Raw genomic sequence first — 20,409 nt, 5'->3', positions numbered from 1 at the left:
TATCATGTTGCTTACCAGACCCTGATCTTTTGCTCCTTGGACTGTGGAGTCTCTTTTGCAATTAGAGAACACGGATTTGGCAGCACACATCTAACCGCAAGTTGCTGTTTTTTCACTTGCTTACACAAGGATAAAGCAAGGATGTAGCTACAGCTCTGAGTGAACAGAAAGAGCGGGAGTGCAACTCTGATCACGCTGGTACAAGACACCACACAGAGCTGGTGGCTGAACCACCAGTACCAGTAAACTCACATCTGAGCTTAATAGCAAGCATTGCCATCCATGCAGCAAAGCAGAAGAGCATTTGCTCCTTGGGGTATTTGTACTCCAGAAAATGGGGTGCAGAAATGCATGCAGTTGTGCTGTCTTGAGAAAGTGTCTGCATGGCATGGTCCCTTTGGACACAGCTCCATTGGTCCTAGGTGGGCCATGTGCATGATGCACAGCAGTTACGCTGCCTGCTATTTCTCATTTCTGCTCTGTGTTTTTGAGTGTGACAAGGAAAAGCCCAAAATTACTCATATAGGCAGAAATGTCACTATGGAAACGAGGAGAGAGTTTAGTATAGTTTGGCCACTATAGATACAGAAGGTCCAATAGCTCAGGAGATGGTGTGACCCACGTCTGCAGCAGAGCTCCCCAAGGAGCAGATCCACTGAGCATACCACAGGGCATAGAGGTCGGCCAAAACAAAGAGCCTTCAGAAACCTCAAGTGTCCGTGTTACAAAAATCAAATCCCTGGGGCAAAAATCTAAAATACATGTGCAGATCGCTCCAAAAGTAATGCCTCTTATTTATTTCAATGGAAACTACAACAGCTACAAAGAGTATGATAACACTATTTGATAGAGCAAATTCTCAGCTACGAAATACTACTTTTCAACACAGTCCTACCATTAGCTATGTATTTTTGTGAACAAGAACCTGTATGCCAAACTTGTAAAAATCTGCTCCAGCAGAGGTGATCCACTGTTTCACAGCTGCTATGACAGCACCTTCAGCCTCACATTGGTTCAATAGGTCCTGACAAACTTGCATGCAATGTTCATTCTATTCCTGTGTGAGCATTGTGGAACTCACCCAGATGAGATGAGATTTGTGTAAGCTGGTTCTTTGCAAAGCAAAGGCCTCATGTTATGTCTGTCACAGCCTTTTTAAAGGATCAGATGTATAATTAGAAATTGCATTATGTTCATACGCACACAGTAGCTGATCTGTTTTCTGCAGTCCCAGGTGGTCTGTGGTCCTAGTCTTCAGATGGAGAGCACACAGACCTGCCACAGATCAGACAGTGATGCATCAGCTGGACTCACAGCCCCAGCAATCAATTCTCATGTGTGCAGAACAACTACCTCCACCAACCAAGTGAAAGTAATGTTATAAAAAACAGCTGTGCAGGGAGCAGTTGAAATCCTGCTATTGGTGAGCCTCAGGGAGAGCCTACCTCCCCATCTCCCTTCTCACCAAGACTAGTTCCCTCCGTTTGCCTCAATCTATGCAGAGAGCTTTCATAAAGATGCTGCTATATCTATTTTCTCTGCAGATATACTCTCTGTGGGGTCTGACTCTGCAGTCACTTGACTGAAAGATGAGCGTGAGGAATAACACAGCAATGAGACTCTTCCTGCAGCATAGCACCAGCCTTCCCTAGCAGCCCAGACTCATACTTACGTGGGTACAAAACCAATTTAAGTTGAAGACACAATTGGAGGCATCCAGGTCTTCAAATATCTCCCAGACACCTCTGTGCCAGGGAGAAACTCAGCACTGTGCCCAAGTGGGGAACAGTGTGCCGATGCTCCCAAAACACTTGTTGGGAATAGGCCCTCCAGGATCTTTTGGGGAAAATCTGGGTACACAGAAACCATGCGCAGGGATCCCACCATGTCCCAGACACCCACAGCTTCAGCCAATTAGTCCATGGCAGACGAAGTAATTAGTCTGGTCATGTTTTTGTTTTGTTTTGTTGTTGTTTTTGTTGTTTTCTAGACCTAGTTCCATGGAAGAAGCAGAAGACAGTTTTAACCGTCCGCATCTGGTACAGATCTAACCTACTCTCTCCCAGAACTTGAAAAGCATTTGCTGGTCTCTGGACCTCTGCAGGGAGCAGGACAAGGCTGCTGCTTGAGGACCGTTTTCAGTAACAGAAAGAGTTGCCAGGGAGAGGTCTGTGTGGGAGGAAATTCACCTTAATCCTTATGCAGCATAGACCCTGCTGCAACACAAAAACTGCTCCAGTGCTGACAATCCACTAAGTCTGAACAGCGACAAAAAGGCCTGTTCTCTTTTTCAAAGTCTGAAAATAGCTGCAAAGACTTCTGTCTCAAAGTAAGGTTAACACTTAGAGACTTTTTTTTTTTCACTAATTCACTACACCCAATTCTTTAGTGTGTCTTCCATCTCTTAGATGATGCTTTCCAGGGAGCTCTGACCAAAAGAAAGGCATGGTTTCCTCAAGGTAGTAAATTAGCTATTAAAGACAAGTAACTGATCCATTTGAGCTTCCAGATTTGCATTCCTCACCCTTTCATCTGTGGTCACTGTGGCACTTCCAGCCGTGGGATGAGCAGGCTGCAGTGAGGGCTGTGAAGAGCACACAGCAATCTGCCAGACTGGGTGGTCTTTGGAGGGACAGTGATTGTGTTGGGATACACTAGTGAACAGTAGTTATAATATGTTCCCCCAGAGCTAAAGATGAAATAATTTCCTGTATATAATACAATTTGTGCAGGAGAAAGTTGTCTGCTTCATTAGTTGTACTGAACGTGTGTTCGTTTTCCTGCATTGTGCTTTACTTTCAAGTCTTATGTCTCAGAAAGATTCCCTTTGGAAATCATCGAAATTAAAGACTGAAACAAGAATGAATAAAGTCTCATCACTAACTGCAGTGCTCCCATTTTGGGGTCCTGGACAACAGCAGAGAAACAGCAGCAGCTCTGGCTGAAGTGGGGCTACTTCAGCCAGGGAGGAGCTCATAATTTGCTTCTAGTGCTTCTTGCTGTACCTGGTGCCTCAGTGAACACATCCAACATCTGCTGACAACAAGTGGTCCCTGTTCTGGGATAAACCCAGGCAAGCCACAGGGTCCCGCAGAGCCTTGCCAAAGCATTTATCCTCCTTGTGTCAGTCCTGTTGCAGAGCCACATAAATTGAGCCAGCAGTGCTGGTGAATAATCTCTGTGTGGAATTTTCCTGCTCTTAAACCAGGTGGAAGGTTTCTATGCAGTTCAGGCGGTGGAGAAGGAGAAAACAAATCTGTATGCTGCCCACAGAGAAGTGTTGTCTCATACCCACATATCGTGTTCTCTCTGAACTTCTGATGTGTAGCTGCATCTTCTACAGAGGATGTGTGCTTGTAAGCATATGGACTGTCAGAAGAAGGGGAAATGAAGCTTACATAGCATCCAGAAGCATGGCTCAGGACCTGGTAGCAGCATGCTTCTCTGTCTGATGAGATTCCTACTTCTTGTGCAGTTTGTTGTAAAAAAAAAAAAAAAAGGAGCTTCTGTAAAAGAAAAATGATGTAATTACCTGTTTCTGGCTTCTTACCTCCCTCTGCTTGGAGACTGTTGACTTTCATGTACAGAAATTGGGACACATCCCTCTAAGAGCTCTCGAGGGTCTTCAGGATATCTGTGGCAAGAAACCATCCAGTTCTGATGTCAGAACATTGCATGCACATGTGTGTATATATATATACAGTATGTATGTCTACCTATACAGGTATACATGCTTAGGTCTATTTTCATGTAAAGACTGTACATCTGTGATGTTCTTACAGTCTCAATATTGTGTAGAGAACAAGAACAGAAACAGGAAAGGAAATAGGATTTTTGCTCCAAGCAAACAGCTACAGCTCTTGACATATATTTTACTGGCAAAAGGCAGAATGATATTAAAAGAATAATAACACAGAAAAGCAAAAGCCCATTTTTCAAATTAATTAAACTCGTGTACAGCCCAGCTTCTTGGTAGACATCCTTTGAAGTGCACAGAACTATTGCTCTTGCTCAAAAGCTGAATATAAAGCACATCCTTTATCTGTACTCTCCCAGCCCACCTGCTCTTTATGGATGATCCCAGCTGCAGCCCAAGGAATTGTAATAAAACAGTACAAGGAGGAAAAGGTGGAGGAAAGAGATGGTTCCACAGTCTCATCCCCAAGAATATCTGAGTGCAGTGCAAGAGCCAAACACAGGGTACACTGGGTGCCCATTTATAACTGTGTCCTCTGAGAGCCCCGAACATCTGGAATCAAAGCAACCCTTGCACTCAGCATCCTTACACTTTCGGGTGGTGGGGGCAAAACATCTTCAGGAGGGACAAAATGACATTTTTGCTGTCACTTGCAAAAGCTATCCAGTTATCACAGTCTGCTTCATCCAAGGTATTCCAGCTGCTCCTGCCGTGCATTAGTCCTGAGGATAATGGGAAGAGCTGAGGAGAACAAGTGGGAGATGTCTGCCCCATGGCTTCCTGCAGCCATATGGCAATTTTTAATGTAGTTTCAAACTGACGAGGCTGACTAAGGAAGCAGAGGCAGCACTGGGGCATGAGTGGAGAAGGTGCCAGCACTCCTGAGCGCCTCAGACCACCGCTTGCAGCTCAGCAAATGCATATCCCTGGCCTGCAGCATGTTTGCAGGGGGAAATACTGGCTTGATAGTGTTTTCTGTGCGTTCTGGCAGCAGATATCTCTAACAGGGTCACTACCCGGAAAAGGCTGTAATGATACATCGTATATTTTGAAGGTGTCATTTGTTGGAATTGTCACTTTTATGGAGAAATCGATAGCATTTTGAAAGTGCTTTTAATGTTTTATACCACATGTACAGCTAAAGGAAAATAATGGACTTTATCCTCATTTACCAGGAATGACATGTTCCTATTGAAAACCAAAGTTCTAAAAGAACGATTTCTACATCAGATTTGAAATTAGATATTTGATACACAGATATTGAGGCATTTGATGAATATCTTAATTCCACTGCTCATAGAGCAGTGTTACTTATATAACAACACAGAAAATGGAGACATTCTTCCATGAAGGTTTTCAAATGGAAAATTTTCTTTGGAAGCTTATCTTCAAAACATCAAGCTCTTTATAAACAAACAAACAAACAAACAAACAAACAAATACATAAATTTAAAAGCTAATCTGCAGCTAGCTATCCTACTGAAATCTCTTGCTCAAGAATGTTTTGCTGAATTTAAGGCTATTTCTTTCATTGCTTCTCTTAAAAGGTGAGGGTATCACAACAAACTGCTGATTAAAGTATGGACAAGAGATACAAATCAATGACCACAGAACTTCCACAAACACCCATCATGCAGTGCCATCATTACCAAATCTCATATTTCACCATTGTCCAAAACTGGATGACATTTTCACAGGCCCTTAGCCAGGCATTCACCACTCTCTGATGCTCACTGGTGGCAGACTACAAAAGCTTGCCAAAAAAGGGTGAAAGCTCTCAGAAACATTCCCAGAATCGTTTATCTGCAGCAGATATACCAGCTACAGTCTGCACTTCCCCACATGCCTTGAGCATTTTGCTGACAGGTGTTGCAGGTCCCCACAGGAGTGTACCTCAGGTGGCACAGCCCATCCACCACAAGGCCTCTGTGGCTCTGAGGGGCAGCTCCACAGAACGATCAGCACAAAAAGGCCCAGAACTGAGATTTTGTGAGGAGAATATGCTTTTAATTTTGCCTCTTTTTGTAAAAGGCCCACCGAAAGCCCAGAAAAGTGAATAATTAATACATGAGCCCTAGGAGCAACCTGGGCAGCACTTGCAAGGATTTATATTATAAGCACAGTTTAATTGTGCCTGCTAGCTGTCTCCCAGCAAAGCGTGGCAGCATGGACACCTTGAGGGGACAAGGAAGCAGCTTGCTGAGCTGCTTTGATGTCTGGGGCTTGTCCTGGCCCTCAGGGGCCCACAGGATCTGCTGGCATGCGGCTGTGGTGAAAAAGGGGGTGAGGAGAGAAAATGTCCTTGTGGAATGAGCCAAGAGCTGCACAGAGCTTTGGAGGATGAAGAACAGAGTGACCTGAGATCTTCCCACAGTTCTAAAGAGAAAAGCTGACACTGTTCCTTTGGTCTTTCTGAAAACCAAGGTCAGTTTTCTATGGAAAATAATCATCTGGGTTGGAAAAAGCCTTCCAGACCCTCATCCTGACCTAAACCACATCCCTGAAATAGTTTGAGATGTGGACTCTACCGCTTCGCCAGTCAGCCCAGCCCAGTGCTTTACCAGAATTTCGGTGAAGAAATTCTTCCTACCATCCAGTCTAATCCGCTCCTGATACAAGCTAAGACTGTAGAATAAAGTAATTTTGTTAATCTTCAAGGTTTTGACCTTCTTCAAAAAAATTAAATTCCCCATCTCCCTTTCTTCCAAACCACAATTGTTAGATGCATTCAGACGAGATTCACCAATGATCTCTCTGATCTATGCTTTATGATGAACAATTCCACCTCCAAAAATCTTCTGGATCCAGATGAGTCTATAGCAAGGAATCAGATGAGAAGAAGCTGATCCCTTCTGATAGTTAAACCACTGTTTACACCACAATGCATTAAAATAACTGCACATGAACATTGTCCTCATCCTTGTTCAGAAAACTGAAGACTTGAAGATCACCCTTCACTCAGTGGTGCTGCCCTGCCAGGACCGTGCTATTGGGGCCATTAGGATGTCCCACTGCCCTGCCACTGCTGGAGGCCTCTAGAGCATTTGAGTAACAGAAGGAGGGTGCACATACTGTCAGACGGATAAATCTGCATTTCTTTGCATCTCTCCAGTTGCAGGGAAAGATTCTTTGCTTAGCCTTCAGCTTCCGTGTTCATAAGCTCTCTGGAGCCACACTGGAACAGGAATCAGCTCCCAAAAGACATTTTAAGAGTAAATAGTTTCAAGTACATTCCCAGCAGGCAGCCAGGTTTACTGATAACAGAATAGCTTTTAGGTCGCTAGTGCAGGGTTTTAGCCGTTATTCTGAGGCTGAAGCAGCGGCTAGACATGAATGTCATAAATTCAGCAGTGGCTCTGGCATGTGTGAGCTACTGGTGGGAGGTACTGTAGAAGCAGCAGTGCCTCTGCTCCTGTAGGCTTCTTGGCTGGTGTGATGCTGTTGAATCAATACTAACTGAGTTATAGTCCATAAATACCTACCCAATGCCCTGGCGTAGGAGGCCTCAGTGACCACGGGCATTAGGATGCCAAATGTGTTGGCAACCTGAAGGCAGAAACATTCAGAGAGGATACAACATTCAGCAGTGAAATGACCTCTCTGGGAGCAACATCTTAAGTGAGCCGGCAGCTTCTGTGCTGCCTGGATTGAGTGAATGATTATTACCAATATTCCTAAATGACACCAGTCTTTCACAACATCCTCTAGTCACTCTGTACTGTTTCAGATGGTCGTCAAAACCTAGAACAAAGCTGCATATTTGAGGTTTCTTTTCTGAAGAATTTGGTCATGATAGAGAACAATGTGAAAGAAAAAACATTGTGCATTTTGAGCAAGATAATACCTGCAAGACACAGGTAAGACCTTCACTCCCCAGTGCTACTGCAATGTGTAGTCCCCCACAGTAAAGATAATATGACTTTGTATTTAAATGAGGCTTTTTAAAAGGGGAAATCACTTTAATCCACCTTCAGAAGAAAATGGAGGTCAGTTGCCCAGGGCTTCATGGTGAGACTTGGCAGAGATGGCAACAGATGAGGGAACTGGGCAGCCAGCACCACAGCCTGACTCTTGGCTGTGTCAGCCAAATTGCTGGTGATTCAGTAATTTTTTCAATTTTCTTCTGAATCTTCAGCAATTATGAGCTGGGGAGCTAAGGGCAGCATGATTCCCCCAGACTTAAGAGTCTAAGCAGGTTCTTTGGTTTCCAAGCTTTTGGGCAGGTTAGAAACTCATTTCTGTTGTCATATTTAGGCCCATTAGTAGCATGTCATATCAATTATCTCTGATCCCGCTGATGATGCTTGGTTGGGCTCCAGCTCCTGACACACCACAGCGCTGCTGACAGCCGCCTGTTATTCCCAGCCAGTTGTCAGCAGATAAAAAAGTCATTACAGATTTTGTCACTGTCATTCAGTCCAGATTGGACAAATTAAGATGGAAAATTTAATGTTTCATGAAAACAGAATCATTGGTTACAAGTGGTCTTTGCTTGTGCTTGCTTTCTGTGCTTACTGTAGTCGAACCAGAGGTTTTATAGACAGCGAGGAGTGAAGGAAAGTTGCAGAAAAAGACCTGGTCGACATCCAGCTAAACACAAGTCAATGATGTGCCCTTGCTACTGAGAAGGCTAATGGTATTCTTGACTTCATTTGGCAAAGTATTACCAGCAGGTTGGGAGAGGTGGTCCTGCCGCTCTACTCAGTACTGGTGAGGCCATGCCTGAAGTGCTGAGTCCAGTTCTGGGCATACCAGTGCAAGAGAGACCTGGACATACTGGGAAGAGTCCAACACAGGGCCACCAAGGTGTTGAAGGGCCTGGAGCACCTCTCCTGTGAGAAGAGGCTGAGAGCGATGGGGCTGCTCAGCCTGGGGAAGAGAAGGCTCAGGGGAATATCTCTTCAGTGTCCATAATTATCTGAAGGGAGGGTGCAGAGAGAACAGAGCCAGGCTCCTGTCAGTGGTGCCCAGAGCCAGGCAGGACAAGAAAACCAGACCATGGATCTGCCTGAACATCAGGAAGCACTTCTTTGCTGTGCAGGCGATGGAGCCCTGGCACGGGCTCTCAGAGACATTGTGGAGTCTCCCTGGGGATTTCTGAAAGGTTCTGGACTTGGGCCGGGGAACTCTCTCTGGGTGCCTTGGTTGAGCAGAGGATGGATCCAGAGGTTCCTTCCAGCCTCAAACATTCTGTGATTCTAGTCCAGGGGTTTTCTTATGACACACAAACCATAGGTACTTCACTCTGTGTTTCAGCTGTCAGCACAAGGTTGCTTGCCATGGCTATAGGAGTGGGAGGGACAAAATGAAAGCTAGAAATTATGAATGTAAACATATTCTGCCTTTTAATTTATTTGTGACCAATGACTGACTCGTCATCATAACCCATTCACATTTTAAATAGCATTTTGGCATGCTTCCCCCACCTAATACAATACAGATAATTCTCTCACAATGTACCAAAGATAATGCAATTATCATGGAGTTTCCATAGACATGTTTTATATTATCTACTTAAAATAATCCGATTTCCTTGCTGTAATGTAATCTAGCTATGACTTGGTTTGCCCTAAATGAGATATATGCTTAAAGACAACTCAGAAATAATAAACAAGGGGAGGATAAATGCTGTACCATTGCATTTTGATTAAGACAATATGGATTCAGAGGAGTAGACCTAGCACTGTGCCTGGCTTGGGGAAGCATATTTGTTAGTTACCTGACAGCACGGTGTGTGAGGGCATCACTCATTTCCAGGGGCAGGGAGCGGAAGTTGTACCACTGGAAGAACATGATGAGCTCTTTGGCCAGCACACAGGGGACGAGGGCTGTGGGACCTGTGAATCTCCTTCTCCTTGAGACTTTTTGCAAACTAAATTATGAAGCCTCATTCCTTAACTATTTCTTTCTGCTCCTTGGCATCAGGGCCCTTGAACCAGGATCATCCTTCTGCAGCTCTTCGGCATCAGCTTTTCCTTTAGCTCATCTGGCATGGTGATAAATAAGGCTCCACAAACGCCAACGCTGTCAGTGTTGGAATAAGATTTAACAATATGGTTAACAGATTAAATAAGGATTAATAGGACTTGGCCACCTTGCTATACATGTTTACTATGTGAAACACATCTTCACATAAGTTGGAAACCTAAGTGACCATGTCAAATCACTTGCATTATATCCAGGAGTTTCCATGCAATGTGATAAATCCCCCTATCTACTCCAGAAAATGGTTTGGGTTATTTTTTCCTTTCTCATCCTCTAACAATCTGTCTGCCACAAAATGAAGTTACAGTTGGCTGAAAACTGGATGAGCTTTCAGTATCTGTCCAAACTTCCTAGTCTGACATTTGTCCTCTGCAACCACATGCATCCATCACTTTTTCTTCTCCTGTCTTCAAAACACTGCACCATGAACGAGCAGGAAGCACAGAAATTCAGAGGATCAACAGGGGAGAAAACTAAATCTATATATTCAACAGAGCAGACTGCCTCATGCTGTTGTGCAGCCAGTGTGGCATCAATTGGGGTACATCCCTGGTGGGATCTGAGTTCATGTTCCTGCAGGTGGGATTCCTGGTATAACAGGAAGAGTGAACTTGCCACATTTTAGATCGGTACAGGTGGACGGCCAACTTTAGTCTTAGTTGTACCCATTCAAGCTTCTGAGTATTTAAGCATTTAAGTATGTAGTTGGCTATATGAACATGGATCTCATCTCATCATCTGCTAGATTTATGGCCATACGTAAAGTTACATACATCTCCAAAGTGGCTTAAGTGCTGCAGTGAGCAGAAATGAACATCTCACAAGCTTATGGTGTTTGCCAAACTGTGTCTTTAAGCAGATTTTACAGCTCTCAAGATGCCTATATACATGTTCCTCTAGCATGGACAAAGACCTATGAAGCAGAGAGTGGCTGAATACCCATATAACCACTCCTCATCACCTCTCTGTCCCTAAGGGTCATGTCTGGCCCCATTTGAGTGATCTGGTCAATGCCTGCTTTGCAGGACTGCCTAAACACAGCCACTCTTCCTGGGCCTCAGTTGTGTCTCTATCTGGCAACAAGATTTGTCTGATCACCACCAATTAGGAAGCTACAGTTTTCTGCAGTAATCTGTTTCATGTAGGTAAAATAATACACACTATAAAAGTAAATTATGTTCAAAGCCCCTGCATTCATAGTATTTCTCATGTGTGTTCTTTTTTTTTGTCTTTAAAATTATTCTGCCACCACTGAACTGCAGCTTCTCTAATCTATGCAGATGAAGATGCAGGAAATCCATGATACGTTATTAATGTATAGCAATTCCCAAACCATTAAGACCTGACATATCTTGTGGCAGGTACTGTTAAAGCAGCAGAAAAACCTAACGTGTATAGCAAGAGCAAGCCCTATTCTGGGAAGCTTTTTGCAAGCTATTGAAGTGAAATGCAAGGGGCAGAAGTCTCTGATGGTGCAAGGTCGGTGAGTGAAATGGTGAGTGCACCCCGTCCACAGCTCATTAGTGAATTAATTAGAGAGGATAGGGCAAAGCCACAGCAGCCCGGCCAGGCATGGTGCTGCCTTTAGAGCTGAAAGAGCTAAGCCAGCTCAGATACACTGCTTTAGCTTCTTAAATGCCAGAGACCTCCACAAAGCATCACTCACATGAGTTTTATCTCCTTAAACTCTAAACACTCTAATAAAAATGCGATTTAAAACTTTGAAATATAGAAAAAAGAAGCACTCAAAAGCGGATAAAATAGATTCAGCAGAGCAATTCTGCACACACATGAAACACTCATCCTGTATGTAGTTCACTGGTTTTATTTTATAAATTCTCAAATAATTCCACATGAATCAGTACTGAATGTAGAATGAGACTCTACATGATAAAATAAAGTGCAATAGCAGAAAAAAAAATCCCTAGACCCTAAACAAATCTGCCTTCTGTCCTGCTCTGTTCTGCAAGCACAAGCTCGTTGCACCTATGAATTACAGTGTCTGGTACACAGGACATTGGAGATGTGATTTCATTATTTCACCAAGGGAGGATCATAAAATCTGGTTTTATAACAACCATATATTGCCTGAAAAATGCCTGGAGAGGAGATGGGCCCACCGCCGCATTCCCTTCTCAAGACATTAGAACGGTGGAGAATACTTATTAACTTCTTCTCAGCCCCTAAACAACTGGCATCGTTGGGCTGGCACAGGGACGAGCTTAGAGGGATGCTGGAGGACGTGTCCTTGCAGGCAGTGTCCCATGGTGCCCAGCTCAGATGCTCCATCAGCACTGCACTTGTTCCCTTCAGATCAAAAAATACAAAGCTGGACTGTAATGTGAGGTCAAATTTTTGGACTTCCTTGCTTCTCAGAGGCCAGCAGGGCTGGAATGCAGCGTGAGGCTCCAGCCAAGCCTGACCTGCCCACCCGTGTGTGCTGTTCTACGTAACACTAAATTCAGGAAATTTCTTTGCCCGGGTGACAGATGAGAGAAGTAGAGAGGCTAGAGAGGCCACCAGGTTGTTTGATTCTCCAAATCCTGTTTATACACCATTAGAGCAGAGCTGGGGGTGCTCACAGCCACCACTGCTCCCCCCAGACCTGCTCCAAGGGCTGAGGATTGATGGAGGCACTCGGTGCATGCTGGCGGTGAGACAAGCCACCCTGAATAATTCACAGTGACTTTTCTCCAGGCATTGAGCAGAGCACCTCTTATTTTTCACTGCTTTTTATTGTGCATGTGAGAGACTCTAAATTACAACTATCGGTACCTTAATTTCTTTAAAAGTAACTGCCTGTGGGGTGCGATGAATATAATTTACTTTTTTCTTCTAAGTTAAATAATCTTTGCATTGGTGCAGATCTCCAGCAGAGAATCTAACACCGACAGATGAGGAGAGACTTTCCGCCCTTCTACAAGTGCAACTCAAATATATATTGATAGTTGAAATGATTTCCAACCTGCAAATGAGTCAGAAAGACGTGAAATACACTGACAGATGTCTGGGACTTTTATATTAATGGCATTCCCAAGTTTGCTCTCAGGAGGCAGCACTAACGGTTGTCGACTTAATCATGTTTTAAAGAACAATGTCATGGAGCGTTACACTGTTTGCTCTGAGGTTACCATTTATTCTGGGTCAGGAAACACCATCACCCAAGACTTTGGCTTCACAATTACATATGGGCAGAAGCATATGGGATGGAGCAAGGAGTTATAGAGACCTGAACCCAACATTTAATTGAAAAGTCACAGAAAATGAGACCAAGGGCTTGGAAGAGAAAGTATCTAATAAGCCCATGCTGTGTTAACCCCAGTACTGACCTGCCTGTGACACATTTCTAAGCACAAATACTGGGGATGTTATTAAAGCTCTTAGAGACCTGGAGACATTATCCAGAGCCAGGTCCAGTCCCGATGCCAACAGCAGCAGTGCTGTATGGGACCTGAGCATGGTCTTCAAGGCTTCCAGGTGCTTCACCTTCCTGCTCAGCAAAGCTTAACATGCCGCGCACATCCACACACATAAATATGAAAACTAACAAATAAGATGTAATTATTATTTTCCTTCTAGTCATAAAGCTGCACTACTCTGGGAATCACTGTATTACAGCACTTAGGAAGGAATGAGTCTTGTCAATAACCTCTGACTGAGGAGGGCATTGGTGTCATCTCCCCCTAGATGTTGCTCTCTCCTGCAGCCCCCAGCAGCCTCCAGGTCCCAGCTGGACCCATGAGTATGAACACAGGGATGGGGAAACCGTGGACAAACTGCAGCACTTCTGCCCCATGCTCCCACCAGCCATCCCTCATGTCTGTCATCTTTTTCTCCCCAGTGAAATCAAACCAGGACATTGAGTCCCTTTCCTCAGCTGATCCCCCACAGGTGGGTTTGAACAGATTCAGGCTGTGCTCCCAGCTATTAACAAGTTTTGTTGTTTTTTTTTTTTATTATTATCAGCAAACCCTGCATCCCCTGAAGCCTTATCCTTCAAAACTAGATCTTCTTCCTTGCCTGAGGTCTCATTACACTTGCTGCCTCCTTCTTGTTTTCTGTCCTGCGCTGCAGGTAATCATATCAATGTTCTTACTCTTAACTGCAGCAAAAATAAAATGCTGCTTTGTTCTCTGTGCTGAGAGCTGGCTATGACTTCCTCATCTTTACTTTTATCCAGAAGGTACCACAGCTCTGGAATTTACTTTAAAGAGGCATTTCTTTTCTTTTCATTCATATCTGGCAAGAGTTGGGAGATGCTCTCTTTGGTGGGGGATTACTACGGCACGTTTGGGGTTGCTTCACTCCAAATCAAGGCATAGCTTTAGGAGAAGCCAAGATAAAAAAAATGTTGGTTGCTCACTAGAAATGGGAGAGGAATTGACTGAAATAATCTGCTAAGATGGACACAAAATTAGGGTCGATCCATCTAGGTTGTAACTTCCATGCACACAAAGCACAGGCATCACCAGCAAACCCGTGCCCGCTCGAGCAGGCAAATACACATCATTATTTTTAGTAATGCAGGTAACGTGCATTGCCAAATCAGTCAGAACTGCCAAACAACTTTTAAAAAGACGTTAGCAATTTCTGGAGCAGTACTGGAGCCATATTTCTGTGTTATTTTCTTGAGCAACCATCATTTATTTGGGCTAGTTCCAGGCTGGCAGGAGGGATGGTAAGGCAGTAATGTAGCAGGTTATCAGCTATGCTGCTTTATAAACTCTCTGCGTTATCTACAAGCAGATCTTCACTCTGCAGAGAAGCTGGTGCATGCAGGCACAGCGGGTGGCAGGGTTATCACTTGTACCGCACTGCTGCTCATCAAGGCCTATCCGCTTTCCGACCAGGAAAGGACTCAGCCACATCCTTCCCATAACTTTGTGCAAAGATGAATGCAGACTGATGGCATCCGTGAAGATGCCATTTTTAGCACAGAATGGCATTTTGTCCACAACAGCCCAGCCACTGAACACTGCCAGACCACAAGTCAGGCCAGACTCTATGTTTTAGAGTTATCACTGCTTTCTTTTGTGCTTGCAGCTGCCACAGATTTTAGCAGAACAGCCCTGATGGCACGGGCATCCTTATAGGAAAAGCATGTTATCAGCCCAGCTTCTGCCCACGATAAGCAGGTTTCTGAACACTGGATACAAAAATTCACAGTAGGAGAGCTATATTTTTGGGTCTCACAACAGGTGAAAACTTGGAGGAGGGCGGCAGGATTTGGATGAAGGAAACAGCTGAAACTCCACCCTAGAACTCTTGAATTTCTGTGAGTTTGGGATATGAGCTCACTGAGCCAGGAATTGGGCATTTACTCTTTTCCCTTTGCACACTGTTCCGAGTAGGTCAGTGCAAACCCACTGCTGCCATGCCCCATCAAGTGTGCCTATTTCGATGGAAGAAGACTGGTGATTAGATTGCGCCGTTCCCTTCAAGAAAGACTACTTTTGGATTGCAAAAATGATTAATTGCCATGCCTTTTGAGCAGACCACGTCTGCCTGCACCATCCATTTTGTACCCTGGGACATAAGGGGATGAGTTAGTAGAGGGGAGCCTGGCACTCACCCAAGTGAGGAAACATGTCTTGTGTATGCATACATATATACATACATAGATGTATACATAGATGTCTTGAGCTTGATACCCATCTTCTTATGCCCTTACATCCATGCAATGACTTTCCAAAACACTCTCATATACTCATGCTCATGCCTTTGCTCGTATGTTGCATGTGCAAGATGGGATGCTGCCTCAGTGATGCTGGAGTTGGCAGGGGCCAGCTTCATGCTTCAGCTGTACTCAGGAAAGTGTGGTGACACTTCAGGGACATAGCACATGGGCAGTTGGGATGGTGCAGGGGAGACAACTGTCCCAAACTGATACAGAAAGCTGGGGAATCGAGGACAAGCAGACTTAGAGCAGCTCTACAGAGATGGGTTCTCCACACTTTCGTCTGTGGCATCTTACAAGAACTGGGCTATGGGATGACAGAGAGCAGCATCAGCACCACCAGCAGCTTACAGCAAAGACAGGCTCTATCCCTCACGCACTGACCCACGCTCATTTTCATGTGTTCAGGAGAAACATAAGTATTGATTAAAAAAAATGCCAGTTAACAGCATTGGTGGCAAATACTTAACACAGAAATCTGCAACAGTGCCAGAGTTGGCCCTTGGCCACTGCCACATGCCAGGCTTGCTCCTCACAGCAAGGAATGCCCACAAGCAAGGTCAAACTCTCAAAAGTATTTGGGACATAACATTGGCCACGGGTCTCTCTAGCCTTTGGAAACACATGGTGAACACCTTTTGGAAAGCTCAGACATTCCTCAAATTGTCCAAAGCTGCTCCTGGGGGTTGCTTTGTACCCAGGTCCCACAGAGGCATGGAGAGCATTGCTGTGTTGCTGCTGGAAACCCAGCATCCGTCTCCCTTGTGTTCCAGGGTTAAACACAAAAAAAAAGGGAGAGCAAGAAGGCAAGTTCTCGTTTTGTTGCCATAGCAGCCTGCTGGAGTATTTAGACTGATAGCATTTGTAAAAATTCAACAAAGGATAGTGTATCTTTTGGAAATCAGAGCAGATGTAACACTGCCTGCCATATGCCACCAGGAAAAAATCTATTGGCAGAGGAGACATCATTGGAGAGAAAGCTGAACCCACATTGTGCAGTGCAAAATGTCGCTTTCCCTAGATTACAGGGTAGAGCTATAAAGCAGAGAAAATTGCATTCACATATGTAATTGTCACAAGACATTGCTGGCAGAGCCACAGATGCTGCTGTGGGTAAGAAGGTGCCTTAGCTGCCCTCTGCTACTGGACGAACTGCCACACGCTCCAAAAAAAAAGGCTGCTAACATTAAAAATTAATTAACCCTCACAGGCAGTTTTCGCTCCTGAGAAGCTCTGCCCACACGCAGACAGACAGATGGACAGATGGACCTCCTTGGCCTTCCCAGGGTTCACTGCAAGGCTGGGGCTGCAGGAGTGCTTTGCTGTGAGTGACCAAAGCATCACCTTCACGTAGCTGCTCTAACAACTGCACAGACTTGTCCTAAGCCAATTAGTGTTTAGAAATAACTCTAAAAAGCTATTCTAGTTTTCATATGCACAAAATCAAGCCTGTTTTCATTCCAGCTTCACACTCTCAAAATTTCTTTCAAAGCTATGGATTTTGGAGCCTGGCTTGCACCTGGATGAGGAAGGGAAGGGCTGGGAGCTGCTTGGGGCTGTTGGACCAGGCTGGAAGTGGGTGGTGTTCTCAGTGTTTATGTCCTTTGTTCTTCCAAGATAATACAATTTTTAGCTCTCCCTCAGCTGCTCAGATGCAGTTTCTTTTCCTGGGGACATGGAGCAATGCCCAAGGAGCAGAACTCATGCTACAGAACTACTGAATCATCCAGCTCGGAAAGACCTTCATGAGCCAGCCCAAACATGAACCTAGCCTGTCACACCTCTAAACTGCGTCCTCAGTGCCACAGCCACATCTCTTCAGTGCCTCCAGGGATGGGGACTCCACCACTTCCCTAGGCAGCCTGGTCCAACATTTGGCCAACATGTGCCCTTGAGCACACTGGCAGTTCACAGGGACACGGTGTTGGCACAGGTGTGCTGCTGGATATCCTGCCAGCTGCCGTGAAAGTGTCAAGCTGAATCCAAGCAGCTCACTGAAGCCACACTGAGAGCCGAGGTCAAAGGAAATCATTACCTGGCCGCCGTGGAGCAGGGATGGATCAAAGCCTGGAGCCACAGCATGTGGAAGCACCAATGCTGCCAGCTTTACAGCCAATAGAAGCGACCTCCTCAGCACTTTCCAAGCAAAAAGCCACTTGATGACATTACCAGCCCATAAAAAATGAAGCTCACATACCTTTTGAGAGGAAAAAGCCACATAAAATCTGGGTTCTTTTTGCTGTGATGCCGCCAGTGAGTATAAATCACACATGGTTTAGTTCACCTTTCTTCTGCAGAAGTTCTGGCAGTTAGCAGCGGCGTGTAGGCTATCCATCACTGCATACACCAATTAGCATTTCACTGGCAGCAGGGTCTGCAATGCGCTCGCCATCAGCCCCTGGCATGCAGAGGACAATATTTAGTGCTCAGACCTCAGGGAACAGAAATTCAGGTAAAAGGGAGAAAAAATATTCCAGTGGGGCTCAATAAGTAGGGCTGCAGCATCAGTACAAGGTGGTGATGTTAACAGACACTGAAATGTTTCCTCTAGTTAACTAGTAATAAAAGAAGCAGTTGCTTTTATTTCAAACCCTTGCACCCCACATACAGGAAATCCAAGCATCTCAGTGGTACACCAGGTAAATGTTGGAATGCCTCTTTAAAAACAATGTTAAGAGCAAAAAAGCCACAGTCTCCAGCAAGCTGTGCAACAATCGTGTGTTATCTGCTCAGTTCCAGGTTCACCTGAGGTTTCGGCAGTAGCGTGCAGAGCTGCTGCCATGTGCAATTAACACCCGCAGTTATTTTTACAGATGGTTCTCTGATTTTGTTCCCTAACTCGTGCAAACTAAGCATAGCTGGCAGGTCGTCCTACAGACCACCTCACAGTGAAGACATTCTTCTGCCTCTTTCTCTGCCACAGCCTCTGGCACATTCCCTAGGAGGGCATCAGTCTCTGAGCAGGTTGAAGCTGGGGAAGCAGCAGCTGTTTTCATGTTTACAGCCACATTTCAGCCCTCTTTTGCAGCAAGAAGGGGCTCACGCTCCTGCCTTGGCAGCCTTGCTCCTCAGAAGCCACACTTCGGGGCTTCTGAATTTTAAGCTGCTTGGGAGAATGGGGATAATTAGCAACGAGGCCTATGTATTAAGAACGTGCAATTAAAACCCATTGGGCTGTAATTTATGTCTTACCCTTCTTTTTGCGATAATTAATGCAGTGAGAGGCTATGCACAGTGGAGCAGTGAGGAGCAGCGCGCAGGCAGGGGACACCAGGACAACAAACCCAAGTGTAGGAGCCACGTTCTACCCCTGCACCCCTTGATCCCAGAGCAGCGGGGTGCTGCGTGCCTGTTCTCTGAATCCCAAATACCAGAACATCAGTAGGAAGGAGAGCATTCAGGAATATTCCCTGTTCCTGCGGTGTCCAGCAGGAGTCTTGATGTGTTTGCAAGAGCCCAGTTCTCTCCTCCAGAAGCGCTGTGGTTTCCAGCCAGCCCTGCTTATGGTCGTCAGCCTCGGTTTGCCAAGGGCAGCATCCCTGCCAGCGGCTGCGGGCAACAGGGCAAGCGCCGAGCGGTGCCCAGGGCCGGTGGCTCAGCATCTGGCTTCTGTGAAAGATGTAATTAGCAGCAATCATCACACATGAGCAGCAGCACACTCGAGAGCTGGGTGAGTATGCATGCTGGGCAAGGGGATGTCTGCCTTCAAGTGAGAGAAGCAATAGCAAAATGGAGACAAAATGCAAAAAGTGCTGTCAAAGGAGAGCCGGAGGCTGCAGGCAGACCTGGGGGGGGTCAATGTATGACATACATTAGGCCATTTTTTTCAGAGAGTTTAAATAATGTACCAGCAGCCTGGCAGGGAAGCAGGACTGCATTTTGCCAAATCCCCTCCTATGTACCTCCCCTGGCCATAGCCAGCACGCTTTGCCTGATGCCCCCACAAAGGCTTCCCCAGGAGCACATTTAAGTTTTAATTTTTTATGGTGTCTGACAGTTTATTTTTAATTTAGGCTGTGCTGGAGCAGGAAGAGGAAAGGTTGCTGTGTCCTCAGCAGACGCTCGTGGTTGTGTCAGCCCCAGGCTGAGGAGGGGGCGGCAGGGCAGGATGGCTGCTGGGGCGCAGCCCCACTGTTGGCTGTTTCTGATTTACTGGAAGCAAAATACCCAGAGTGACACCTGTAATAAGTCGATGTTCTAAGAAACAAGAAGCAAAGAAATTCTCACGGGCTCCACTGCCCCTGAGACATCCAAGTCATTAAAACCCATCTTTGATGAAAGACAGCGCACGCGGCATCCCTCAGGAGAAAACAGAAGCGCAGAGCGGCAGCCCGGCTGAGCAGCCCCATGGGTGCCCCACACCGGCCATTACGTGTCCCTGCTCCCACACGGCCCCAGCCCAAACAGCAGCAGAAGCCCAGCCGGCCCAGTTCCCCACGCAGGCACTGCCGGAGCCGAGCTGCTCCTGTTACGGCCAACCCAAAGAGATCCCGTCCTGGATGGACGACGCGTCTCAGGGGTGGGTCCGGCTTTCCTTCAGCTGTTTTCTAAAACCAGGCATAAGAGCTGGCTTAATTACGTTAGCAAATAGGTCCCGGGAAATAACTGCCGCTTTTATGGAAGCGACCTCATTAGGCACTGTTAAATTGGGCAGTAACAGACATCTGGTGTCTGTGACATCACTGCACCGGTGCAGGACCCGGCCGTCAGTGCTGCGGCTCCCAGGGCCGCGTGGGACGGCCGTTCAGCCCGCAGCGCCCGGCCACGTGCTGCCAAAAGCTGTCGGCGAGGGGAAGGTGGGAAGCAGACGAGTCCTGAGGGAGCTGAAAAGGCACTGAAATCGATAGCCAGGCTGTGCGGCAGAAATGAAGGTAATTCATTACCTCTTACTGCATTATTTGTTATTCCTCTAGCCTTGGCGCCGAACGAACCTCCAGCTTCAGGGCCAACCCCTCTTGTGCACCATGGAAACCCGGTCCCGCACCTGCAGGCGGCTCCCGCACTGTGCAGAGCGGCTGCTGCCGGCTGCAGAAAGAGCCGCTCTCCGGCC

The 20,409-nt window shown here is 45.9% G+C and overlaps 1 long non-coding RNA gene across 1 annotated transcript; it reads right to left on the bottom strand.

Annotated features, from left to right (window-relative positions):
* Positions 1-841: 841 nt before the first annotated feature.
* LOC104912201 lies at positions 842-20,330 on the bottom strand. Its single transcript, XR_004160667.1, has 5 exons — positions 20,243-20,330; positions 17,557-17,757; positions 9,417-9,721; positions 3,551-3,634; positions 842-1,275 (listed from the first exon to the last, which is right to left on the bottom strand). It is a non-coding gene; the product is annotated as an uncharacterized LOC104912201 (long non-coding RNA).
* Between the last annotated feature and the right edge of the window lie 79 nt (positions 20,331-20,409).

Source organism: Meleagris gallopavo, chromosome 9 (assembly GCF_000146605.3).
Source record: "Meleagris gallopavo isolate NT-WF06-2002-E0010 breed Aviagen turkey brand Nicholas breeding stock chromosome 9, Turkey_5.1, whole genome shotgun sequence".
NCBI lineage: Eukaryota > Metazoa > Chordata > Aves > Galliformes > Phasianidae > Meleagris > Meleagris gallopavo.
Note: the sequence above shows the minus strand (reverse complement) of the source record. Positions and strands in the feature narration are given on the sequence as shown.